The sequence below is a fragment of the Vulpes lagopus genome, chromosome 5 (assembly GCF_018345385.1).
Source record: "Vulpes lagopus strain Blue_001 chromosome 5, ASM1834538v1, whole genome shotgun sequence".
Lineage (NCBI taxonomy): Eukaryota > Metazoa > Chordata > Mammalia > Carnivora > Canidae > Vulpes > Vulpes lagopus.
In genome coordinates this window covers 112,020,213-112,047,815 of record NC_054828.1, presented here as the reverse complement: position 1 = coordinate 112,047,815, position 27,603 = coordinate 112,020,213, and the positions used below count along the sequence as shown (strand labels likewise).

General features: G+C 37.3%; 1 protein-coding gene and 1 pseudogene across 3 annotated transcripts in view; one reads left to right on the top strand and one right to left on the bottom strand.

Moving 5' to 3' along the window:
- The window catches only part of BABAM2 (BRISC and BRCA1 A complex member 2), a 407,463-nt gene that overhangs the window by 9,966 nt on the left and 369,894 nt on the right, over window positions 1-27,603 (top strand). The window lies entirely within an intron of this gene.
- Window positions 7,697-8,530, bottom strand: LOC121490899 (annotated as a pseudogene).

Here is a 27,603-nt window from a genome sequence, read left to right as displayed (position 1 = left end):
CCTATTCAGGTTTCTTCTTTTAGGAATATCCTTTGCCCATCTTTTAAGTGGGTTGTTTGTAGTTTTGTATAGATTTTAAATCATTCTTTATGTATTTTGGAAACTAGCTTTTTATACATATAACTAGCAGTTGTTTGTATTACAAATATCTGCATTCAGTCTGTGGTGTATAGCATCTTAATTTTTATTTATTTTTTATTTATTTTTTAGCATCTTAATTTGATGCTACTTTTGCCCAGAATTTTTAATTTTAATGAAGTCAAATATATTAGTGTTTTCGTTTTTATTATTTATTTATTTATTATTTATTTTATTTATTTTATTTTTTATTTTTAAAATTTTTATTTTTTATTTTATTATTTATTAATTATTATTTTTTTATTTTAAAAAATTTTTTTTAGTTTTTAATTTTTTTAAAGTATTTTTGTTTTTAGATTTACACTGTGTGTGTGTGTGTGTGTGTGTGTATGTGTGTGTGTTTGTGAGAGAGAGGGAGCTTTTCAAGAAATTCTGACACAAAAGTCATATATCTATCTTCCTGTAAGGATTTTAAAGTTTTCCTTTTTTGGTTTTCAAATAGAAAGTTTTTCTAGGGCAGCCCCGGTGGCACAGCGGTTTAGCGCCGCCTGCAGCCCCGGGGTGTGATCCTGGAGACCTGGGGTCAAGTCCCACGTTGGGCTTCCTGCATGGAGCCTGCTTCTCCCTCTGCCTGAGTCTCTGCCTCTCGCTCTCTCTGAATAAATAAATAAATTAAAAAAAAAAAGAAATTTTTTCTATAACATATGTTGTGAGATAGGGATATAGTTTTTTTCTTCGTACAGATCATTGGTTGTCCTACCATCATTTATTGAAAAGGTCATCCTTTGCCTGTGGATCTGCAATGCTACCTCTCGTGTCAAGTTTATGTCATATGTGGATCTGTTTCTGTTTGATCTGTCAGCCTCATTGTCCTTATGCCAGTTGCACACTGTCTTAACATTACAACTTTATGCTATGGCATAATATAGGAAAATTCATCCATCTTGTTTTGATTCTTAAAAATTGTCTCACTTACCCATATATTCTACATATATATATATATATATATATATATATTTTTTTTTTAAGCTTTTATTTATTTGACAGAGTGCAAGCTGGGGGTGTGGCAGGAAGAGGCAGAGGGAGAAAGGAGGCCCAATCCTAGGACCCTGGGATCATGACCTGAGCCAAAGGCAGATGCTTGCTTAACTGACTGAGCCACCCAGGCACCCCTTTGGTACTTTTTGATAACCTCATTTAAATAGTTGCATAACCATCCTATTAGGACATCTGCAAATTCAGTTAAAAACTCTTCTTTTTAACTCATTGAGAAAAGGAAATGAAGGGAAACTGACCTGATGAAGGACTAATTGAGAATTAATGGTCAGGAAAGCTCTCTGAGAAAATGACATTTAAGTTGAATCATGAAAGATGAGAATAATTCAATGTGAAGAGCTGGGAAAATTGATGTAAAAAAGGGAATAATACTATGTGTAAAGGCAGGAGAAAGCTTTACATGTTCAAGGATCTGCAAGGCCACCGAGTGTTGGAATGTAGTGAGAGATCGTGAGAGGGAAATGAGATTCTAAAGATAGTCAGGGGCCAGATTATGCAGAGCCTGGTGGGCTATATTAGGAAATTTGGGTTTTATTCTGGATGGAATGAGGAGTTATTGAAAGATTTTAAGCAGAATGACTTGATCTAATTTATATTAAAAAAATCATGGTTGTTATATAGAAAGAGGCTTGTGCAGGATAAGGTAGATTAGTTAGGTGTCCATTTGAACATTAGGCCATGTGACAGATGATGGCGTCTTAGAATATTAAGAGAAGAATGACTTCTTTCTTCTTAACTTGAGCAAGTGGGTAGGATGGTTAGGCAGTCAACTGAGATGGGAAAGATGGGTGGAGGAACTTCTTTTATTTGGATTGATTATTGTCTGTGTCTGCCATGCAGTTATCATTGTAGGTTGTCTTTTGCCTCTTTCCTCTGTTTAATCTCATGTCTTGCTTTCTTGTTTTTCCCTCTTGCTTTATTGGAACATGCACTCCAGTAGTATCCCAAGAAAGGGAAAAGAGAAGGTTTATTTTTTGAATTCCTCAAAGTCTGAAATGTGTTTATTCTACTTTTAAACTTGATTGATAATTTGGGCAGGTATAAAAGTCTAGGTTGCAAATTATCTTCCCTTCAAATTTGGAAGGCCTTGGTCTGTAATATTGGGGACCCTCAACATATATATTGTTGTAGTTTCATGGATGCAGTGCCTCCTCTTCTCTGTGAGGATATTAAGAAGTGTTTGTTTTTAAAATTGAGGTATAATTGACTCTGGTTTTAAAAGATTTTCTCTATATCATGTGTTCTCTGTTTTGGTCACTTTACTCAAACTGATGATTCTTGGTTGTCTATGCCTATTGAGGGAGAATGTAAAATGTGAACTTGAAGCTTTTTGTGCATAGGTGGACTTCTTAACTACTGAGCTTCACTGTAGTGTGATCATATAGCACCTTGGCCTTTTTATTAGATGATTGCCAGTTTAATTACCTGGAGATCTTTTTTCTGGGGCTATAAAAAAATAGAGGTGTCTGTATGGATGTGTATATTCCTATGTGTCAGCAAAATTCTAACTTTTGGGTCAGAGTATATAAATTTTAAGATTTCTGATATATTTGATGTATTCTTCTTCTTGGTTCTGGTCTCCTTGAGAGACACTGGCCTTCATAGCTAGTGCTCCAGCTGCCCCAGCTCAGTTTGGCCCCAAGCCAACCTATTTGCTGAATGCAGCTGCATGCATGAGCCAATGAGAGGCCAGCAGAACTGACCAGCTCATTTTTTTTAAAAAAAGATTGTATTTATATTCATAAGAGACACAGAGAGAGGCAGAGACACAGACAGCAGGAGAAGCAGGCTCCTTGCGGGGAGCCTGATGTAGGATTCCATCCCAGGACCCTGGGATCATGACCTGAGCCAAAGGCAGAGGCTCAACCACTGAGCCACCCAGGTGCCCTCTAATCAAATATTTCAAAGTAGATCCACCTGCTGTAGAAGTGATGAAGAGGGGCACCTGCCTATGTCTCTGCCTCTCTGTGTCTCTCATGAATAAATGAATAAAATCTTTAAAAATTTTTGATTAGGTAGAAGAATGAGTGGGCTTGGAAATGTCAACTTCTTTTTTAACAGACAGATTCTCTTTTCAATAGTTATTAGAGATTGAACCTTGGCTTTATTGAGCAGAGACATGCAACAGTTTTCAACAGTGGGTTGAAGAAACCTGCGTCTTTAGCCTCCACTAAAGTGGGGAGCTCTGTTGGAGGGTGGAGAGCTAGTATGGGCAGTGGATGGGTGGGGTTGTGAATGCTACAGGGCAGAATTTTGGCTAGGGCTCGAGGTGCTTATCTAGGCACCACAACATCTAGAAACACAGTGAACAGTGCACAGTGTTGATATTTTGTCTTCTATAACAGTATCCAGTTTATCCTCCAGGAATTACTTCCTTTTTTTTTTTTTTTAAACTCAGAGAAATATAAATTCCTCTATTCCTCATGCTCTAGTGCATAGTATTTTCTTCTCTTAGTGCATAGTATTTTCTTCTCTTAGATCTTTAACTCAGGTAGCTTGCCTGTCCAGCTGCCTTCTGATTATAATAGTATAATGTAGTAATGTCAATAATGTTAATTAAACAGTTAATGGGTCTTTTAACATTTCAGAGAGATTTCACTTATTTTGTAGTTAGGATTTTTTTTGGGAAAAAGTCAAAGGGTTGGTATTGGCCTTTGGTCAGTAAACTCTGAAATCATTGACCTTAGGAACTTGTGCTAGGATTCCACAGTCTTCCCACACAGACTAGAGTGATGAATGCTGGGAGAGATCTGGCTTTGCAGTTTTAGATGATTATGAATCTTGGACTTTTCATGCCCTGCAGTGACTTCATTTCAGAATGACTTTGTTTGGTATGGAAGTTGGGGAGAGGAAGAGGTGAAGGGAAGTAGCCAGTCTAATGTGTAAATGAAAGGAGATAGAAGATTCATTTAATTGATTCCTAGCTCTACTTTGTACTAATCAAGGGAACAAAAATCACTCTGTACTGTTATTTTTTGTCTCCCCTATTCTATGCAATTTTAAGGTGGTGTTTTTTGACTGGTTTCTGTTTGATTAGAATGACAAATTTACAGAGCTCTTTAAGATTAGAAGAATAGCGGGGCTCTTTTAGTTCATGTTGATAAGCACATGTTAATAAGTTTGTTTCAAGACTGCAAATTAACTAATCCTGAGCTCTTACTTATGTGTTAAAGGACCTCTATGCCCATGTAGACAGCCCCCTTTTTAACTTCCATGATACTTGAATAATCTTGCTTTCTGGTGCCATATTCTTGAGAAATAGTTTTGTAATCTTCCTTTCAGGGCCCCATTTCCTGAGTAATGTGGTTATCTTTCTGATGGCATGTGATGAAAGTTGTTTTTCCCGTTGGCCTTGCTTCTCTTGACTTTTTGAAAAATGTATCCTTTTTGTTTTCTGAAATAGTTTTCATCTCAACCTTTGCTCTTGCCAATTTATCGATAAGAGCTCTTGAGTCAAGTGGAAGTTTAGGAGAATGTTTTGAAGTTCTTCTGTGAAGTAGGGACAATGCCCTCACAATGATTGTTTTTTCCATCTATGGACTACTTAGACTTTTTTAATCTAAAAAAAAATTTAAAAATTTCGTGTTTCAGTAAATTATTAACATGTAGTTTCATTTTGGGGCTTAGCACATACTTTTCTTATAATATTGTAAAACATACATATTATTTACCACGTGCTTCATTTTTATGTGTACAGTTCAATGGCATTAAGTATATGCATGTTGTTGTGTAGCCATCACCATCATTTATCTCTAGAATCTTTATAATCTTGCAAAACTGAAACTCTATGCCATTAAATAATAACTCCCCGTTTGTCCTTTCCACCACCCCTGGAAATCACTATTTTTTAAAATTTATTCATGAGAGACATAGAGGCAGAGACATAGGCAGAGGGAGAAGCAGGCTCCCTTTGGGGAGCCTGATGTGGGACTCATCCTAGGACACCGGGATCACACCCTAAGCCCAAGGCAGACGCTCAACCACTGAGCTACCTCGGTGTCCTGGAAGGAAATCACTGTTTTATTTCTTGACTACTTTAAGTACCTCGTATAAGTGAATTATGCAGTATTTGTTCCTTTATGACTGGCTTATTTCACTTAGCATAATGTTTCTAAGGTTTTGCCATGTCATAGCATATGTCAACATTTCATTCCTTTTTAAGCCTGAATAATATTCTATTTTTTTAAAGATTTTATTTATTTGTTCATGAGAAAGAGACAGAGAGAGAGAGGCAGAGACACAGACAGAGGGAGAAGCAGGCTCCCTGCAGGAGCCCAATGTGGGACTCGATCCTGGACCCTAGGATTAGGCCCTGAGCCAAAGGCAGACGCCCAACTGCTGAGCCACCCAGGCATCCCAATATTCCATTTTTTAAAAAAGATTTTATTTATTCATGAGATACACACACAGAGGGAGGCAGAGACATAGACAGACAGAGAAGCAAGCATATGACCCCAAGATCATGACCTGAGCCGAAGGCGAACGCTCAACCACTGAGCCACCCAGGTGCCCCTGAATAATATTCTATTGTATGTATATACCACATTTTGTTTTTCCATTTACCCGTCGATGGATACTTGGGTTGCTTGCACCATTTGACTATTATGAGTAGTGCTGCTGAAAAGGTAGGTGTCCAGACATCTGTTGGACTCCCTGTTTTCAGTTCTTTTGGCCATATACCCAGAAGTAGAATTACCAGATCATATGGTAATTCTATGTTTAATTTTTTGAGAAATCACCATAGCATTTTCCTCAGTGGCTGCATCATTTTATATTGCAACCAGTAATGCACAAGGGTTCCAGATTTTCCACATTCTCACCAATGCTTGTTGGTTTTTATTTTTTTTTTTTAATTTTTTTTTAAATTTTTATTTATTTATGATAGTCACAGAGAGAGAGAGAGAGAGGCAGAGACATAGGCAGAGGGAGAAGCAGGCTCCATGCACCGGGAGCCTGATGTGGGGTTCGATCCCGGGTCTCCAGGATCGCGCCCTGGGCCAAAGGCAAGCGCCAAACCACTGCGCCACCCAGGGATCCCGCTTGTTGGTTTTTAAACGTTTTCTTTGTGTTTTTAAAATAAAAAAAAAATTTGTAGTTATCCTAATGGATGTGAAGAGGTGTATTATTGTGGTTTTGCATTTTCCTAATGACCAGTGACATTGAGCATCTCTTCAGGTGCTTAGTGACCATTTGCATATCTGCTTTTGAGAAATGTCTATTCGAGTCCTTTGCCCATTTTTTAATTGTGTTGTTGTTGGTAGTGAGTTGTAGGAGTTCTTTGTATAGTCTAGATAATCAATTCCTTATCAAATATATGATTAGAAAATATCTTTTCCCATTCCATGGGTTGCCTTTTTATTCTTTTGATAATATCCTCTGATGCACAATATTTTTACTTTTGATGAAGTCCAGCTTATTAATTTTGTTTTTGTTGCCTATCCCTTTGGTGTCATATCCAATAAATTATTGCCAAATCCAATGTCGTGAAGCTTTTCCCCTATGTTTTCTTCTAAGAGCTTTATCATTTTAGCTCTTCTGGTTAGGTCTTTGGTCCATTTTGAATTTTTAATTCAAAGTTTTTCCATGTGGATATCCAGTTTTCACAACAGTATTTGTTGAGAAGATAGTCTTTTCCTCCATTAAATGGTTTTAGCACTATTGTTGAAATTATTTGACCATATATTTGAAGATTTATTTCTGGGCTCTGTATTCAGTTGGTCTGTCTTTATGCCCATTCCACAGTCTTTTGATTACTTTAGCTTTGGTAGTAGGTTTTGATATCGGGAAGTGTGAGACTTTCATAGTTGTTCTTCTTTTGACAGATTGTTTTGGCTATTCAGGATCCATTGACCTTCCATATGAATTTTAGGATGGCTTTTTCTATTTCTGCAGTTTGTTGTTGAGATTTTGACAGGGATTGTTTTGAATCAATAGACTCTTTTGGGTGGTATCACCATTGAACAGTATTAAGTCATCAATGAACACAGGATGTCTTCCCATTTACCTGTGTTTTCTTTAATTTTTTTCAGCAGTGTTTTGTAGTTTTGAGTACAGTATTCTTTTTTTTATGTGGTTTTGCTTTCCATGGTTTCAGTTACCTGCAGTCAACTATGGTCCAGAAGCAGGTGATCCTCCTCTTGACATGTCGTTAGAAGATCAGTAGTAGTCTAATGCTACCTCATGATGCCTACCTTGTTCACCTCACTTCATCTCATCATGTAGGTATTTTATCATCTAACATCATTACAAGCAATAGGGTGAGTGCAGTATGGTAAGGTATTTGAGAGAGAGAGACCACATTTGCATAACTTTTATGTGAATGTGTTACAGTTCCTTTTTCTAATTAGTTTTTGTTGTTAATCTTTTACAGTACTTACCTTATAAATTAAACTTTATCATATATATATAAAGAAAAGAATATACATAGGGTTTGGTACTATCTGTGGTTTCAGGGCATCTGCTGGGGGTCTTGGAATGTATTTCCGGTGGATAAGTAGAGTCTACTGTATCCAACCCTTGCCCTCTAGGTTAAGTTTATTCCTGAGTATTTTAATCTTTAAAATTTTTTTTTTTTTTTTTTTGGTGTCGGAGACCCATTTAATGTGGACGTTCAAGGCCTGGGCAGAGTGAAGAGTGCCCCAGAATTGGGCAGGCAGGCAAGGTGGGTGGGTCGAGGTCCCACACCTGACCCCGGGAGGGGATGTCGGATGTTGGGGGCTGGCCCAGGCATGCCAAGGGGAGTACCAGAAGGGTGTCCAAGGCAGGCAGACCCACTGGGGGACCTGTAGGCTAGCCCCTGAGCAGGTGTTGAAGCCAGGTGGTGAGTGCCTAGGCCAGAGCCTAGCCCAGGGAGGCAGGGTTGAGGCTGGCTGGGAGCTCCCAAAACCTAAGGACTGGCATCAGGAGGGGCCTCCCCAAGCTGCTGCTGGAACTAAGGCAGTTGGACTCAAGCAGCTCCTGGAGGTAGGCATGGAGGTGGTCATTCTTCTCCTCTAGATGGTCTAGACAGGAGTTGATCTGGTCCAACATGGAGTTGATGGCAGCATATTCTGCTTCCCCGAAGCTGTTGTCCTCGCCTTCCACGCCCGCCTCCACCGGCAAGCCCAGGTCCCCGTTGGGGCCCGACATTGCGGGCTCGGACACCGCGAGGGCCGCGCGTCGACGGAACGCGGTGACAGTCCCGCAGACAGCCGGTGCCGGGTGGAAGGTGGAGGCGCGGGATGGAACGTGGCGCCGGAAGAGCTCTTTTTAAAATTTTTTTAAGAAAGATTTTTATTTATTTATTTGTCAGAGAGAGAGAGAGAGATAGAGAGAGAGAGCAAGCAAATGTTTACAAGCAGAGGGAACTGCAGGCAAAGGGAGAAGCAGGCTCCCTGCTGAGCAAGGAGCCCAGTGCAGGACTCGATGCCAGGACCTTGGGATCATGATCCAAGCCGAAGTCAGACACTCAGCTGATTGAGCCACCCAGGCATCTGTCTTTTTAATACTATTATAAATGGGATGTTTTTATAATTTTCTTTCCAGATTGTTCATTTTTAGTGTATATAGAAAGGCAACTGATTTTTCCATGATCATGTATCCTGCAACTTTGCTGAATTTATTAGTTCTGATTGTGTGTGAATGTGTGTGTTTGTGGACTCTTCAGGGTTTTCTGCATGTAAGATCATGTCCATATTTTTTCTTCTACCTTTTGGATGCTTTTTTATTTCATTTTCTTGCCTAATTGCTCTGGTTAGGAGTTTCAGTACTATTTTGAGCAGAAGTGGTAAAAACAGGCATCCTTGTCTTATTCCTGACCTTATGGAAAAGGCTAGCAATCTTTCACATTTGACGATTGGAGTTTTTTCCCCCCCAATTCATGCTTGATTTAAGCTTTTGGCTGAGGAGGCAAACCAGTTAAGTACTGTGAGAAAAGTTAAAATAGTACTGAAATTGTGAACTTATTTTTGAACCGTAAATTCTTATGAAAATAGCTTCTGTATAGGAATCTGCCCCCAGATTTAAGCCAGAATACATGGGTGGAGCGCCCTCACGGTTTTAGAAACAGCTGAGGGTCTTAAAACTCAAAGAGGCTTTTTTCCCTTTTCAGTGTGTGTAAGAACATAGATTTGCATTCACACTATTTTCACTCTTTTACTGTAAATGTATCTGAATATATACTGTTTGGTGTAGGGCTGAGAGAATAGCAGTTGAGAACAGAGGGAACAAACATCTGTAGACAGTTTAGACTCTATGCCAGTGGCTTTTAGTGGCCTTCTACCTATAAAATAATCACAATAGCGGTAGTAGGAATATTAGCTCCTGCACCAGATCCTGTCCTTGGCATATTACGTCTGTTACCTACTGAAATCTCACATTGCCGCATGAAGTATAGATTTTAGCAACCTCATGTTACAAGTGAGGAATGGGTCTTGAAATGTCCAGGTGAGGGTCCCGAGCTATTCTGTGGCAAAATGCCAGGGTTTGTAACCGAGCCTCTGGGATGCCTGGGTGGGTCAGTGGTTGAGCGTCTGCCTTACGCTCTGAGTGTGATCTCGGGTCCCGGGATTGAGGCCCACATCTGGCTCCCTGCGAGGAGCCTGCTTCTCCCTCTGCCTATGTCTCTGCCTCTCTCTCTCTCTCTGTCTCTCTCTCTGTGTCTCCCATGAATGAATAAATGAAATCTTTAAAAAAAGAAAAAAGAAACTGAGTCTCTGATTATATAGCTCTGAGCTTTCCCCTGAATTTGTTGTTTTTGTTTTGTTTGTTTGATTTTAATTCTGTAACTGCATCTTAATTACAAGGTCCTTTAATTAGGAACCTTGACTCATTGTGGTCAGCACCAAGAAAGTGCTATAATAAATTAAGGTACGGTCCTTCATATACATTTCTTTGGTTGGTTAATTTGATCTCTGAGATGCTGATATCACTTCTCTGGCCAGCCCCTCTCTTAGCACTGTCTCCTTGTGCTTGATTTTCTTTAAAGGTGAGAGAGAAGGCTGTGCTGAATTTGAGCCAGGCTTTTGTATGGGTAACACTGCTTTAGAAGGAGAAGAGAGCCATTAATTGATAGACTTGCTTCTACCAAGAGTAGAAGCCTTTTAATTGAGAATTAGTGACCTATAAAATATTATTCATTGTTAATATTACTGTATTAGTGCATAGATCATGCTGACATTGGTTAACTCAACAACTCTATATTAAGCAGTAAGGGCAATAATAAGAGCTATTATAATTCATAATGCTATTATTGTAATATAAGTGCTTTGAGAGATATTATCATACTTAATCCTTATAATAATCCCCTTAAGGCAGATGAGGTAGCGGAGACTCAAGTAAGTTAAGTGACTTGTTCAGGGTTGCCTAACTAGACCATTCCATCAAAAGCAGGTCTCCCATGTTTTGCTCCATCCCAGGCTCTGTCCTCTTGCCAATCTCAAGCTTTTATTTATATATGTATGTCTATATTTATTTGTTTTCTCAAAGAAGGCAGGGGCCTCATCTGGCATTGCAGCTGTATCCTCAGTACCTCACATAGAACCTGGTACATAGTAGAAGTACAGTCAGCATAAAGTTGGGAATCTGAAAGTAGATTTCATGGTTCCAAGTCAGGGCTGTGTCACAGTTGTCTTTTGGGGTAGAAAAAAATAATCAGCTAAGAAGTGGTTAGTTGTTGCTATTCCCTTCCTCTGGACATTAAAGGTTTAACCTCCTTGATTAAAAAAACCTTTTTATTGAAGTATGGTATATATTTAGAAAAGTGCTCCTAATCCTATATATATTACTCAGAGGATTACCAGAAACTGAACACATTTGTGTAATTGGGACCTAAAAGAAAAGGAACATTACCAGCACCTCACACATCTTCTGGTGTGCTCCCCCTCCCATCAGGCACAGAATAACCACCATCCTGCCTTCTAAAGGCAGAAGTTGGTTTTGCCTTCTTAAAAAAACCTAATATAAGTGGAATTTGTATCCCCAAAATGGCATTTTGTGTCTGGCTTCTTTGGTTTGACATCATGTTTGTGAGATTCTGTACCGTTGCAGATATATTCCTTCTCCTGGCTGAGGAAGGAGTGGAGTGTTCCACTGTGTGAACATACCAGTTTCCCTGTTCTGCTATTGAAGGACATTTAGGTAGTTCTGAGTTTCTGTCTTTCATGAAAAGTGCTGATGGGAATATTATAGTACATGTCTTTTGGTGAATGTATACATGTCTGAACCCTCTTGATTTTAAATTAAGAATAGGATAAATGAATATTTAAAATTCTTTTCAGTTCCATATTGTAATGAAGTTAGGCAGAAGGCTAGGAAGGGAAGAGAAAAGGCGATAGAGAGGGATAGAGGGGAGGCAGAAGGGTAGTGTGAGGGGAGATGAAATCAAGGAAGAGGAAAGGAATATGGAGAAAGGGTGAAGAGGAGCAGAGGCAGGGGTCTGGCCATTGAGAGGGGCTCCTAAATGCAATGACCAAAAGCCCTGTCCCAATTTTGAGGATGGGCTTCAAGGTATTACCACTTTCTGAGATGCTCCTCTGGTGCTTCCCATCCACATCTCTCAAAGGCTCTCTGGCCTCTACTCTACCCATTTACCCCTGTCTGTGTGGTGGATTCAGATCTCCAAACAGACCATGTCTGTCGTATATATTTTTTTCTATAAAGAAATGAGCAGTAAATGAATTTAGCTTTTGTGAACAGTATAAAGCTCTTTTTTCCATAGGTTGTCTTTGCCCTCAGTAGGTCTGTGAGGAATGTTTTTACAATCTCTCCCTAAAATGTTATTTTTTTATTTATTCATGACAGACACACACAGAGAGAGGCAGAGACATAGGCAGAGGGAGAAGCAGGCTCCCTGTGTGGAGTCTGATGCCAGACTGGATCCCAGGACCCCGGGATCATGACCTGAGCCAAAGGTAGACATTCAACCACTGAGCCACCTAGATGCCCCTTAAAGTGTTTTTTAAACACATGAGGATAACGCAAGTCTCAAAGAGGTTAAGCAGCTCCTTCAGGGTTACTTAGCTGATAAGTGATGGAGGCCAGGACTAGACCACGGGACCAATTCCAGGTCTTCTTTACCAGATGTTCTGTATTTTTTTTTAAAAAATATTTTATTTGTTTATTCATGAGAGACACAGAGATGCAGAGAGGCAGAGACACAGGCAGAGGGAGAAGCAGACTCCATGCAGGGAGCCTGATATGGGACTCCATCCTGGGACTCCAGGATCACGTCCTGGGCTAAAGGCGGCGCTAAACCGCTGAGCCACCCAGGCTGCCCTGTTTTGTATTTTTTAAGGAAGCATTGGCCATCATGTGATTAAGGAACAGATGCCTTATAGTATGTACCTAGGTATTAGGTTTACCTAGTCCTACTTCTTATTTTCTGGATCTTCCTAAGGACTAGGAATGAATTAGACTTCTATTCTGGGTTCCACTTGATATTTACCCCTCCATATGCTATTCTATGTTGATTTTTTTTCCTCTCAAATCTTTTTAAAGAAATTACACTGTATTTTACCAATCCTATTTTTCTCTCATAGCTCCTCTGTGGTGAATTAAATCTGTTTTAGTTAATTTTTAAAAATTTTACATATATTTTTTAAGTGGGCTGCTTACCCATTGTGGGGCTTGAACTCATGACCTTGAGATCAAGAATCACATGCTCTCTACCATTTGAGTTAGTCAGGCATACCCTAAATTTTTTTTAAAATACAAAGTCCTATATGATATTGGGCCTTCTTAACAGAAACAAAAACATAAACAAAACCAAAATCAAAACAAACAAAAAAGCGCATCTGGCCAGGAAAAGTTAGGAATCACTTGTTAATATAGTATACAATGGAATTGGTTTTCTAGCTACCTGTATTGATCTGTATTTGTGAAATATCTTCAGGTATGAATGTGAAAAGTGCCCCCCCCCTTCCATTACTGGCTAGAATTCAGATAGAAATTGGTTCGGTGATTGAGATTAAACCTTAAGCGTCAGGAATAGTTCAGTTTTAGAACTCATTCAGAAAAGACAGCTATCTAAAATAGCAGTGTTTTTGAGGCAATAATTTACTATAAATGGGCTAGATCCCAGATCATTTGACAAGAGTTTGTAGATGTCTACAAATTAAAAATTGAGGGGAGAGAATACAATTTCATAGTTGGTACTGGGATAGAAATTCAACACATGCAGTTATTTTATGGTCTGTCACTGATTAACTCTTTGACCTTAAATTATCAGACTCCCTCTCTCCCCTCCCCTTTTTTTTTTTACATTATTTAAGTCATTGAAGAGTTGGAGGCATAGTTGATATTTCAAATCTTAACTAAAAGCATATAATTATTGGCACTGTAGAATAATCTCCTACAGCACATCACTGTGTATTTATTTAACTTTTCCTAAGAGTTGTTACTCACCATACTTTAATGTAATAAAAATATCTTTAAGAATTGTTTGTTGACAGGTTTTTATAAATATATTTATTAAATCCATCTTTATACATGTTTATGTAAGAAATAAAAGAATATGTAAGTCAGAAGAGGATTCTGGAGGCCAAAATAGTTCAAATGGAGAATTGAAAGTCAGGTGTGTTGGCAAAATTGCCAAGATAAGCAGTCTTTGAGGATGAGTGGAGGCCTGGCATTTAAAACTGTGCTATGCTATCTCTAGACTTTCTCGAAAATGATGATTGACTACCATGGATTGTGCCAGCTATCACGTTGCAGGATTGGGTGACCCTCCCAATTCGATGGATCAAATTAGTTAATATCTTCTTACAAGGGATGAATCCAAGAATATGTTGGAGCTACATCTGGATGCAGATGAAGTGATGTTGCAAGTTCTGAGCAATCAAATAATCGGGTGATAGATTTTGAGCCATGAACTGTGATATTACTGACAATTAAGCAGAGATATCAAAAGAACACTTCAATAAACTGGTAGGGTTTGTTACTGTGGTGAGGAAACCAAGGTGAAGAGGGAGATTGGGGGACATCAAAGCGAAGTAGTTTATCTTCTTCTCCAAGGACCTTCAGCATTTAAAGGACCTTTTGAGAAGTTTTCTCAAATTGTCTTTGCCAAAAGATAAGTATTTTAAGATTTTCTGATCTGTTACCAACTGATACTTTTGCAAAATATAGTAGAAATGAATTACTAGAAAAGTGGAATAAAAAAGACATGAGATACAAGGCTGGGCTTTTTAATATTCGATTCAGCAGACTTAAAACTCATCTTACATATTGCTGGAAAAGCCTCTTACTCTCATTTTCTCTGCTTATCTTATTATGGGTTAGTAACAGTTTATAATGCACTGTCCATGGACCCCACTTTGAGTAGCACGGTCCTAGAAGGGTTTCTGCATTCTAACAGTCCGGGAATTGGCCTTTGTAGAATTATGTTTGAGAATAGAGATAAGTAATTCCTAACTACACATCTGAGATATGGCAGTATTTTCTTTTTAAACAAATATGGTAGAACAAATATGGTAGAGGGTTGTAAGAATGAAGATTTCTCTCAAAATTATTAAAATTTTCAGTTGGTCAGGTCAGTAAAAACTGAGAGAGCATTGTTATTTTGTTTATGTTACCTGCATGTATACCAAAGAAGTATAACTTGAGTAGGGAGAAAATGTTTACAGTACAGTCTTTTCTGGGTAACCATTCTTCCTTTATTCATGTACATCTTAAAGGTCAAACATTGTTTTGCTATTTGCTTGTTAAAGCTGTATATGGATTTATATTTCTAAGTAGGGGCACATCTTAACACCAGTTTAGTGACTCAGGTGGCATTTCACTTGTTCTCTAGTTTTAACTAGATAAAAGATTTAACATGTTTGGCACGTTAAGTCAACTTTTATTACATTGTTTTTATTAAAATATTCTCATTTTGCCTTTAAAGGTGGTTTTATATAGTTCATAGAAGAATTCATTTCTTTTTTTAAACTTTATTTCTTTTATTTTTAAAAATATTTATTTATTGGGGGAGCAGAAGGAGAGGGAGAGAGCATCTTAAGCAGACTCCTTGCTGAATGTGGAGCCTGATGTGGGGCTCAATCCCACCACTCAGAGATCATGACCTGAGCCAAAATCAGATGCCCAAGATGTCCAATTGACTGAGCCCCCTGGGTGCCCCAGAATTAATTTCTTTTTAAAAAGGTAATAAAGATATGGTGTTGGATTCAGAAGTCATATCATAGTATAATATTTTCATAAACTATTTGAGAATTATAGAATTTCAGGATTAGAGGCATTAAACTCTAGTGACCACCATGTGCTAAGTGAGCCCCTTCTAGGCTTCCCTGCCAGGTGACTGTCTTGTCATAGGAAAGCCCCCTGACGCCCACGGCAGCTTGCTGGGCAGCAGATACTGTTAGAAAGGACTTTTCTATATTGACTAAACCCCTTTTTTTGTGTCACTTGTACCACGTGGCACAATACAGAACAAGCTTAATCAATCCTCCATGTGATGACACTTCAAATAAATGAAGTAGCTATCGTGTGTTATATTTTTCTCTTCTGCAGTCTGACATGGAGTCTGCTGATAACCATATAATTCATGTCCTTTTCAGCATCCTCTCTGGCTTCTTCCCATTGAGATCCAGTTAGTCTCTGTCTTTCTTCCAGTGTAACACCTGGAACTGAATGACGTGAAAAGAAAGAATAAATAAATAAAAGAGGAGAGGATCTGTATGGTTTACTTGGAGAAGTGTTAGTAATTAGGAAAGCCAATAGGAGGCTAATGCATAAATATCTGGAAAAAAGAATAAAGAATATTTCCCATTACATGCAAAAAAAAAATCTAGAATTCCACATATTTTGTAGAAGATCCCAAGAATGAATTCATTGAGAACATCATTTTAAAGAACAATAAGCTTTATGCCAACTCACCATTCACAAAACATTGATCTACTAAGTAGAGAGAAAATATGTGACTCAAATCTAAAGATCACTTGTGTCTGTCAATGAAATGCATCAGCATGTTATTTCTTCTATAGTGATAACTTACAGGAAGTAACTCAGATATCTGTCAGGAGTTATCTGTAATATATATATATTATATATATATAATTATAATTATATTTTATATATAAGTTATAATTATATATATATAATATATATGTGTGTATTTAGTCAAGAAGATATTATTTAACTGTTCTAGTGACTTTAAAATATAGAATATATGTAAGAAACTTACTTGATACTTCCTGATAAAATGCCAGTATTTTAGACTGTATTTTGAATGTATTTTGAATCCCTGGAACTATAGATTTTTAGGTATTGGCAATGGCCATGGTTTTTTACACGTATACTAATGATAATTATTTAAAAGTCTTTGTGATTAAATTGTATTATTTACCTGACATGCCACACTTAAAAAATCTCATTTAGCCATAAGAAAATAAGGTAGTTTAAAAAGTATTAGAGTGAGGAAGATCATTCTATGACAAGTCCACAAGCCATAAAACAAAAAAATAATAAATTCAAATATATTTAAAAAAAGTCCTGACCAGTAAAAAAGACATAAGAAAGGAAAAGCTATTTCTTATTTGTGTAGAGTGTATACATATATACATACCTATATACATAGTTATTTCCCTTTTATGGGTCAGTAACCCAACTTGGATTTAAAGAAAACTTTTTTAGATATCAGCTATAGGCAGAATATACATGAATCTTAAATCTAGCAAAATGTATGCAATAGTTACCTTTTCTGCTTTTTTTTTTTTCTTTTTGTAAAGGTTTTATTTTAAAGTAATCTCTATACTCAGTGTAGGGCTCAGACTCATGACCCTGAATTCAAGGGTCACATGCTCTTCTATCTCAGCCAGCCAGGTGCCCCACGTTTGTTTGTTTGTTTTTTTTGTTTGTTTGTTTTTTAAGTGTAATACCTACAACTGAGTGAAGTTTTCGAGTAATAGTTTTGACTAATGTGGAGTAGAGTACTGTTATCTTCATTTTTCTGGAAGCTACATTCTTTGAGGATGTATTGGAATGAGCTGTGTGTTACAAACCATTGGTAGATTGTGATTCACTGGTATGTTATGAAATCACTTTAGTGGGTGTTGATTCAAATAAAAAAAAGAAATAGAATTGAACAAAATATCTGCATTTCACATAATAAAGCTAAGTATTAAAGCATACTTGTTTCAATTTATATACAAACTAATTAAGATATGTATACGTATATATATGCATATTACATATACGTGTACCAAGTGGTGATATAAAATAGTGATTTAAAAGTTTCTTACTGTGTAAAAAAAGTTTGAAGGCCTCTGCTCTAGACCAGAGGCTTTCCCTCTTTGTTTTTTCTCTGACAACTCCTTCTAGTCTCTTCTTACCCTACCACTTAGATATTCCGTCTTTATACTCTTCTGTGAGTCTCCTGCTCCGTGCACTATGGGCTCCATTAGATTTGCTTTTGGACCTAGGAAAATCATTTTATTGCTCTGATTCAATTTCTTGTTAACTGGATTCCCTCTGAGAATCTTTGTCTGTGAAATGAAGAAGGCATAGTAATTGAGGCAAGAGGGTTAGTTGAAGTTTTTTTTGTTTTTTTAAATTCTGAAAATTATCAGCCAAGTGAATTAAGGGTTTAATGAAAATAGTGTTTGAAATAGACTCTCCCATATTTTTGACTTTGCAATTTGTGCTTTTGAGTAATCATAATAGTAAGTATCTACTATGTGCTGTGTTCTGTTCTAAATACCCTGTGTGGGACGCCTGGGTGGCTCAGTCAGTTAAGGGTCTGTCTGCGGCTCAAGTCATGATCCTGGGGAAGAGACAAATTGCTTAACTTGAACAGGGCTGAAAAATTCATAGTGTGTAACGATAGTATATCAAGCAGCAATCTAAGAAAAAAAATCCCCCCAAACCATTGAAAACCTCAAAATACATGGGTGCATATTTATCCCGTTATCCTCCAGTTCCTGATAATGCTCATAAAGCAGATGCTAAGTCTTTTTGTCATCACTTAATTAGAAGAGTTTGAGGATTTAAAATAACTTTTCTTGGTGCACCTGGGTGGCTAAATCAAGTTAAGCATCAGCCTTTGGCTCAGGTCGTGCTCCCAGGGTCCTGGGATTGAGACCTGTGTCTGGCTCCCCACTCAGTGAGGAACCTGTTTTCTCCCCCACTCTTTCTCCCACCCTAACACTGCCCCCCCCCATGCTCTCTCTTGCTATCTCTCTCTCTCAAATAAATAAAATCTTAAAAAAAAAAAAGACCAATAAACTTTTCTTCCATCTTTAGAAGACACCTTTCACCAACAGGAAGGAGAGTCCTGTAATGGCACTTCAGAATCTATCAATTCCCCTCTTTCCTTCTATTTCTACTCTTCCACTCTCTTTTTTCCATTTTTCCCCCTCTACCTTCTCTGTTTCCACTACAGCTCATTCTAACGCTTGTTTTTTTCCTTCTCCTTGTTCTCCCCCCCCACCTCTACCAGTCTTCCATCTGTTTTTTTCTGTACCCTGCCCTTGTACAGTTCATATTTACCCAAATGTATTTTTCATAAGAAAAGCATATACTGAGTACTTAGTGAGAGGTACTGTGGAGATGCAAACATAAATGAAGCAAACATCAGGAAAGCTAGTAAGGGAACCATCACAGTTCTTCTAGTTCATTCCCTTGAGAATCTGAGCTCCATGCCAAGCTACTTTCCTCCTTCTCTCTGAGGAACAGGAATTGAGATTGTAATTTTGATACATAATATACAAATGGTATAAAATATAAAGCCTCCAGAATTCAAAGAATTGGGAATACATCCATTTAGGACATGTTTTGGGTCAAGGGATGAAAATGGTGACCTAAAAAGTTTACAGGAATATTTTTACTGAACAAATTAAAAGTTTAGTATAAAAATTACTTTTTATAAAATCATGATGCACATTAAATGTATAGAAATAGTATGTAAGTTGGCCTTGTCCCCGGGGATTTCTTTTTTGTAAAGATTTTATTTATTTATTAGAGAGAGAGCATGGGGGAGGGTGGGGGCAGAGGGAGAAGCAGGCTTCCCACTGAGCAGGGAGCCCAGTGTGAGACTTGATCCCAGGAGCCCGGGATCATGACTGGAGCCAAAGGCAGATGCTTAACCGACTGAGCCACCGAGACGCTCCCCTGGTATTTCTTATAACATTTATTAATGGAAGAATGACCAGCATTCCCACAGTTGGATAGGAATCAGTTCAGGATATTTGTGTAATTTGTTTTGACCTTGACATGACCTTGGAGTGTGCTTGTCATCACCAGCTCCACTTGTTCACCTGCACTGTTTATGAGGCACTTATCAGGTGCCTCCTGTGTGCCAGCAGGTGGGCTGCTGGGCACTAAAGGATCCAAGGTATAATAGACTGTTTCATTACAGAGCTTTCAATTTAGCTGAGTCTCTGTCTCCTTGGTTTTGTCCTTACCTAAGGACAATAAGTAAATATTTTCCCTCTGCTACCCAACTTGACTGGATCCAACTCATTCTTAGAGGCCAGTCTTGTATTCCAGTGAACCCTCCTTGATTACCCCAGCTAAAAGTGGTTTCTCTGCTCTGGCAACTTCTATTGTGCTTATTTTCTTTAACCACTAATTTGGCAATTAATCATGTTAATTGCTTTGTGACTTGTATCTATTGTTGTCTTGAGCTGTTATTTAAATTGTGCTTGTTTGACTTTCATGGGTTTGATTTTTGTCTTCTGATTTACAATTTGAGGTTCTAGAGAATAGACTCTTTCTGTACTCTTGTAGCTGTAATCTCTAAACTTTTTGATTATACACCTTAAATAATTTATGAACCCTCAATACATGTATACTTATTTAATTATAAAATATACTTATGTTATGAAACATATATAAAATATAAATTAGAAAGAATGACATAAAATGAAATAAGCAATATTGTAAAAGTAATTTATATTACTTATAATATGGTATTTTCACCTGTCATACCCAAAAAAGAAATCTGCAAAAATATATAGATATTAATGAAAGAAATGCCATGTTGGCTGTATACACTATGCCATAAGATCAGTTTTTAATCCCACTTGGTAGCGTCGGTTTGATTTTAACCACTCTGATGGGTGTGATGTGGTGCCTTATTGTAGATTTAAATAGCATTTCTCTTGTGACTAATTAGGTTAAGCACTTTTTCATGTTTATTGGCCATTTGGATCCCTTTTTATGAAGTGTTTTTTCAGGTCTGCTAACTTCTAGAGAAAAGCTCTTACCAATTTACAGGAGTTCTTTGTATATTTTAATAGCAATTTTGTATATTTCAAATATCTTCTTTCTGTGGTTTGTCTTTTCACTGTCTATTTTTTTTATGAACAGAAAATCTAATATTAATATAATCCAGTTTACTCATCTTTTCCTTCATAGTAGTACTTTTTGGGAATTTTTGTTCACCCCAAGTTCTTGAAGATATTTTTCTATTTACCCAATTAACCTTCCCCCATTATCTCCTAAAAATATTTTGCTTTTGCTTTTCCCATTCAGAGCTTCAGTTCACTTGAACTTGATTCTTATGAGTGGTATGGGGTAGGGATTAAGTTTCATATTTTTCCCTGTTAGTATGTCCAGCCAATTCAGCACCATTTATCGAAAACAGTTTCCTTTCCTTACTGTGCAGAGATGCTTTTATCGTAAATTTAGTGTCCAGGAGTGGCTGGGTGGGTCAGTCAGTTAAATGTTCTCCTTTGGCTTGGGTCATGATCGTGGGGTCCTGGGCTCGAGCTCCACATAGTTGGGCTCCCTGCTCCGCGGGAGCCTACTTCTCCCTCTGCCTGCCACTCCCCCTGCTTTGTCAAATAAATAAATAAAATCTTAAAAAAAAATAATTTAAGTGTCCAGATACATGAGGATCTGTCTCTGGACTCTGTCTTTGTCTTTGTATCAATACCAGTATTTTAATTACTAAGATTTATAGTAATTTTTAATATCTAGTGGAGCAAGTTCCCCAATAAGTTTTTTTCCTTATTGTGGTAAAATATACATAAAAATTATCATTTTAACTATTTTTAAGTTTACAGTTCACAGCATTAAGAACATTCACATTGTTGTGCAACCATCATCACCATGTATTTCCAGAACTTTTTCCTCTTGCAAAATTGAAACTCTGTACTCGTTAAATACTGTCTATTGTACCCTCCCTCAGCTCTTAGCAACTACCATTCTCTTTCTGTCTTTGAATTTGATGACTCTAAGGATCTCATATGAATGAAACCCTATAGTATTTGTCTTTTTGTAACTGGTTTATTTCATTTAGCATACTATCTTCAAGATTTATCCATGTTGTAGCATGTGTCAAAATTTCTTTCCTTTTTAAAGCTATTAAATAATATTCTATTACACATATATGTCACATTTTGTTTATCCATTCATCTTGATGGACACTTGGGTTACTTCCAGTTTTGGGGTATTGTGTATAATCCTGTCACATTTTTCTTCTTCAAGAGAATCTGGTCTATTCTTGGTTCTTGGTATTCTATTTACATTTTAAAACCTGCCTCTCAGGTTTCAGATTAATTGAGGGGAACTAACATCTTTTCATTATGTGTGTTTTAATCATGAAATACCTATATTCATTTATTTTCTTCTAATAATAGCTTTCTATGTAGAGATCTTGTACATCTTTTGTGACATTTCTATATATTTGATAGTTTGATGTTATTTTTGATGGCCTCTTTCTAAAAGATTTTATTTTGATTTTTAAAAAGATTTTATTTATTTATTTGACAGAGAGAGTGAGAGAGAACACAGGAGTAAGGAGAGGGGCAAAGGGAGAGGGAGAAGCAGCCTCTCTGCTGAGCAGGGAGCCCAACACGGGGCTGAACTCTAGGACCCTGGGACTGTGACCTGAGCTGAAGGCAGATGCTTAATAGACTGAGCCATGCTTAACAGACTGAGCCATCCAGGTGCCCCTAAATGTTTTTATTTTTTAACTGATTGTTGATGGTGTGTAGATATGTGTATATAGTCTACAGTTGATTTTTGTGTATGTCCTTTGTCTAGCAACTTTGCTAAACGCACATATTTCCAATAATGCCTATGAAGATTTAAAACGTTTTCTAGGGAACCCTGGGTGGCGCAGCGGTTTAGCGCCTGCCTTTGGCCCAGGGCGCGATCCTGGAGACCCGGGATCAAATCCCATGTCGGGCTCCCAGTGCATGGAGCCTCCTTCTCCCTCTGCCTATGTCTCTGCCTCTCTCTCTTTCTCTGTGTGACTATCATAAATAAATAAAAATAAAAAAAAATGTATTAAAACGCTTTCTATATGCACAGTCCTATTATTTACACATAAGTATAGTTTTATTTCTTCCTTTCCAATATATATACCCTTATTTTCCCATGCTGTTCTGCACTTGCTAGGATTGCCGGTATGATGTTGAATAAAAGTGTTAAGAGCAGATAACATCTTGTTCTCTGTCTCAAAAGGAAAAATGTAACATTTTGTTATTAAATGTGATCTTGTTATAGGTTTTTTTTTGTAGATGGTCTTTATCATATTAAGGAATAGTTCCTTTTTTATCCTTATTTTCTTTTTTTTATCCTTATTTTCAAAGAGTCTTTAAAATCATGAACAGATATTTAATTTTATCAAATATTTATCCTGTACTAATTGAGATAATCCTATTAATTTTCTCTTTTATTCTGTTAACAGAGTGAAGTAAGTGCACATATTAGAAAAGAAGAAAGGTTGAACATTAATGAGCTAAGCATCTGTCTCAAAATATTAAGATTTTCCCCCTCCCAGTTAACTATTAAAAATAGTTTTTGAACCTCTCATTCCTACTGGAATCATACTGTAAATTAAACCATGTTTTTGTTATAGGAACACCTACTAATACTTAAAAATGTTCCCTACTTTAGGATTGAAGTCTATCATTTATAAATGGAGATACAGCGTATAAACTGGGAAGAACAGTTGATGCCACATGAACTGGCAAACACATTTTTTTTGAATATTTTAATTTTATAATTTTTAAAACATTCTGAGCTGAGTCACATATTTTGGTAATGGCATTTTGGAATCCTATGCTAAGAATTGAATCCATCACTTTCTAGTAGGGCCTAGAAATAGATTTCAGGCTTTGGAGATGTAGAGGATATATTTGGTGTATCAGGAACATCATATGTCATCAAGCAAATAGTGCCATTCTTCTGAACGATGTAAAAAAATCTCAGTGCAATGTTTTTTGGTCCTCTTTTACCTATTTTAATTCATGAGTCCCCTTGTAGAAAGCCTAAATTTGACCCAGCAGGTTTTTGATGGGCCATAATTCCCTTCTAAGGCTGAGAGTGTAAGATCCTGTGAGTCAGAAGTTGAGATGGCTTTGCAGATCAGATGACTGTTTTGCAGATGATTTGGTAGCTGTTGAGATAGCCTGAGGCACTCTTCAAGCTTCTTTGCTGTGCCTTTCAGTCTGGAAGCTGTGATAATTTTGAAAATGCTTTGGTCTGAGTAGAATCATTGATGATAGAGTTAACTCAGAGGAAAGAAATTCTGTAAAATGAAAAGGTTGGTAAATATGAGCTAACAAGAATCCATTCTAATTTGTGACTTCACATTCATGTAGCAGCCAGTTATTGGTCTTTGAGCTGATCTTGTTTCATAGTTACCTGTGATTTTAGGTTGCCAAAGCTGAGGACTTCCTTCTCAGCTGCTGGTGAATATTGTTGGTTAAGCACAAACGTCATTATCAAGAAAACAGGAAGCTATGTAGGAGAACGTGCCAAGTGGTAAATTAATAGCGTAAAGGAAACTGACGTAGACTCAGGGAAGGAACCCTGGACTCATCTACTTTGTTCTTTTCTGATGGTTTGGAGAGGAGAAATGTTTTAAATCATTCTTTTTCCAGAAAGCATATCGAATAATAGAGTTAGTATTAAATTAGAAAGCATATATTTTGCATTCTCTTAAAAATGCTAATGTCTTAAAGGTTGTAGAATATTTTTGTATAACTGTTAATCAAGATTAATTCTTGGCTGTCACTAAAATCCTATTAACTGTAGTGAAATTGCCAACTTTTCCTGTTTGTAGCAATACCTTAATAATTTGAGTCAGATCTCAGGAACTATGAATAAGTAATAATTTAAAGATGATTCAAATCCAAATTTACTTTCACTTTGTTTAAGGGGCTTGTTAAATAAGTTAATAGTGTTAACATTGCAGAGCCTTGTTTAATCAAATTAGGAGCACCTTGTTCCTGCCTTTGCATCATTGATTTATATGTGTATACAGTTCTTATACTTATTGATTAATCATTTTCATTTCACTGAAGCTCACGTGACAGAACACTCTTTTTTGCAACATTCTGTCAGCTTTTACTTTTTATTATTTTAGGTACTTCATAAAGTGGCTTTTATTGACAAATTTATAATTCACATTTTTTACTAATTCTGATGGTTTCCCCTTTAATTATTGAAAGATGATTGAGAGTTTAAGAAAATAGGCCCTGGGGGATCTCTGGGTGGCTCAGCAGTTTAGCACCTGCCTTCGGCCCAGGGCGTGATCCTGGAGACCCAGGATCCAGTCCCACATCGGGCTCCCTGCATGGAGCCTGCGTCTCCCTCTGCCTATGTCTCAGTTTCCCTCTTTGTGTCTCTCATGAATGAATAAATAAAATCTTAAAAAAAAAAAAAGAAGAGAATAGGCCCTGGAGCCAGACATCCTAGGTTTGGATCTAAGCTCTGTCACTAACTAGCAAGATACTGTGCCTCAGTTTGCTCATCTGTAAAGTGGAGGTAATAATAGCATCTTTCTCTGAAGGTTGCTTTGGGTTTGAATAGTTCAGTCTAATTAAAGAATTTAGAATAGTACCTGCCACATCGCAAATGCTTTATAAATGTTAACACCTTTTGTCATTATTTATTGAGAAAATAGAGTAATTTTAGGAAGTGACTTTAAATATAAATTCTGGGTCACACATACAGCCCTTCAGAGGGAGGACCTTTTACAAATAATTGTACTTTGGTCTCAGAGGTGAGGTTAAGAACATCTTCCCAACTCCAGTAAAATCATTAGTTTTTGTCATGAAAAGAGCCCAAGACTGGGAGTCAAAGTTTATGCATTCACTTAGCAAACCTTTATCTCCATGCGTGGTTGATGGAATATCCATGTCCCGAACACCAGTGCTGGCTGCTGGAGATTTACAGATGACCAAAGATGCCCAAAGTCAGAGAGACTGAGATGTGACCAGAGCACCCTGGAAATGGTTCCTGGTCCCCATGTTCTCACTAGCACATGTGAGACCCTTGGGTTTCACTGTCATCATCTATAAAATGACAGTTTTGAGTTTAATGTATGATGTTAAGTATGTGCTATAATGTCATTAGTGCTAGATGCTCAGTATGGTGCTAGATGCTACACTAGGACATTATAAAAAGTATAAAACTTTTTATACTCATAGGCACTATGAATCCTATGATGTGGTTGGGAGGACAAACTACAATTGGAAAATAGATAAAGAATAATCTTGGGAGTCATGTGATTAGATGTAAGATAAGACGTGGTAGGGACAAGAGTATATGGAGGTTGTACTGCTAAGCATTTTACTGTATCTGGTTAGCTGGCTGTAATTTCTGTAATAAAATACCATAGTAAACTACCGGTTCTGATGTGATCAGGGATTCCCACTTGATAATTCCCACTTTTGGAATCTGTAGAATGTGGTAGTTTAACTTCCTCTAATCTCCCAGGTGTTAAACTTTAAAATGGTACATTCCCAGTATATTGAGGTAATTCCAATTTAGTAAAAGATATATTTTTAAAGCATAGTCTTCATGCCAAAACTTTTTTTTCCCAATCTAATGCTGTGATGTTTTTTGTCTTCATCACTGTTGTATTCTGTGCACCTAGCACAGTGCCTGACAAGTGGTAAGCACTCAGGAAATTTAGTTGAGAGACAAATTGAGAGTTACATTTTTTTTTTAAATTTATTTATGATAGAGAGAGAGAGAGAGAGAGAGAGAGAGGCAGAGACACAGGCAGAGGGAGAAGCAGGCTCCATGCACCGGGAGCCTGACGTGGGATTCGATCCCGGGTCTCCAGGATCGCGCCCTGGGCCAAAGGCAGGCGCCAAACTGCTGCGCCACCCAGGGATCCCCGAGAGTTACATTTTGATCGTCAGAAATTTTTAAATCATTTAAAGTTAACTTATTACTTAAAGATACTCAGTTTGGAATATTGGTTTTTAACTCTTAGATCTGTGTTAGGACAAGTTGCCACTTTACAAATATAATTTTAATGAAGCCAGCAGCTGGGTTATTTAGTAGCTTTTTTATACTTATATAAGGAAATGATTTTCTAGATGAATGAACTTCTCCACTATATTAGTTATATGTTGATGATGTCTGATTGCAGTATCCTGGGAGACCTTACACCAGAACTGCTCAGTCAGGCCATTCCCAAACTCTGACACAATGAAACCATGAAGGATAATAAGTATTAGCGGTGTGAAGTTTTGACATACAATATAAAGACCTCTCTATATATTTTACTTGAAGACTTCAGCAGATTACCCTTGCAGTTTTTCCTTCTCACTAAAGAGTGAAGCTCTTTAGAGGAAAAAGATAAGTCAAGCCATCTAGTCAAATATAAAAAAGATCCAGTTAACTTTAAAATATTTACTTAAATATAAAATAGTCCATGTTCTTCATAAAAATCAAAGTAGCACAGAAATGTAATCAAAGAATGTTGTAAAAATTACCCCAAATCCTGCCAAACTTTGGTGACTCTCCTGAAATCTATTTATGTGGATAGACACACACACACACACACACACACACACACACACGTTTCTCTTTTCCATAAGTGGAATCTTACTGTTCATATGTATTCTTTGATCTTTTTTAACCCATGAGTAACAGAAAAACTAATGCCGTCCTTGAATGTGATTTGAAATTTCATAGTAAATTAAATACGTGACCAAAACCAACTTTATTTATGTATTTATTTATGTATTTATTTACATTTTATTTATTTATTCATGAGAAAAACACAGAGAGCGAGAGGCAGAGACACAGGCAGAGAGAGAAGCAGGCTCCATGCAGGGAGCCTGACGTGGGACAGGATCCCAGGTCTCCAGGATCACATCCTAGGCTGAAGGCGGCACTAAACCGCTGAGTCATTGGGGCTGCCCCAAAACCAACTTTAGGCAGAAGTAATTTTAAAGAAGGGGAAACATTTTAGTTTAATCTTAGAACCTTTAAGTAACATGACATTGGTTTATTTCCCATAAAGCTATTTAACCTGGGTAATATGGAAGATAGAGCGTAATAGATATTTAAAATATTTGTTCAACATTTCATTTGAGAAACTGAGTGCTGTGTAGGGGAGAGAGACCTGCTAATGGCAGCGTAGTCTTTGCCCTGTTTCCTTGAACAGTAAGCTCTTGGCCCTAAATTCGTATAGCAAAACAGAAACCAGTAATTAACTAGAGATTAGCCATTTTAACTTGGGAATGCTCTCTGGGGAGTGTGGCCTCTGCCCTTGTCCCCACACCAAGTGAGTGATCTTTT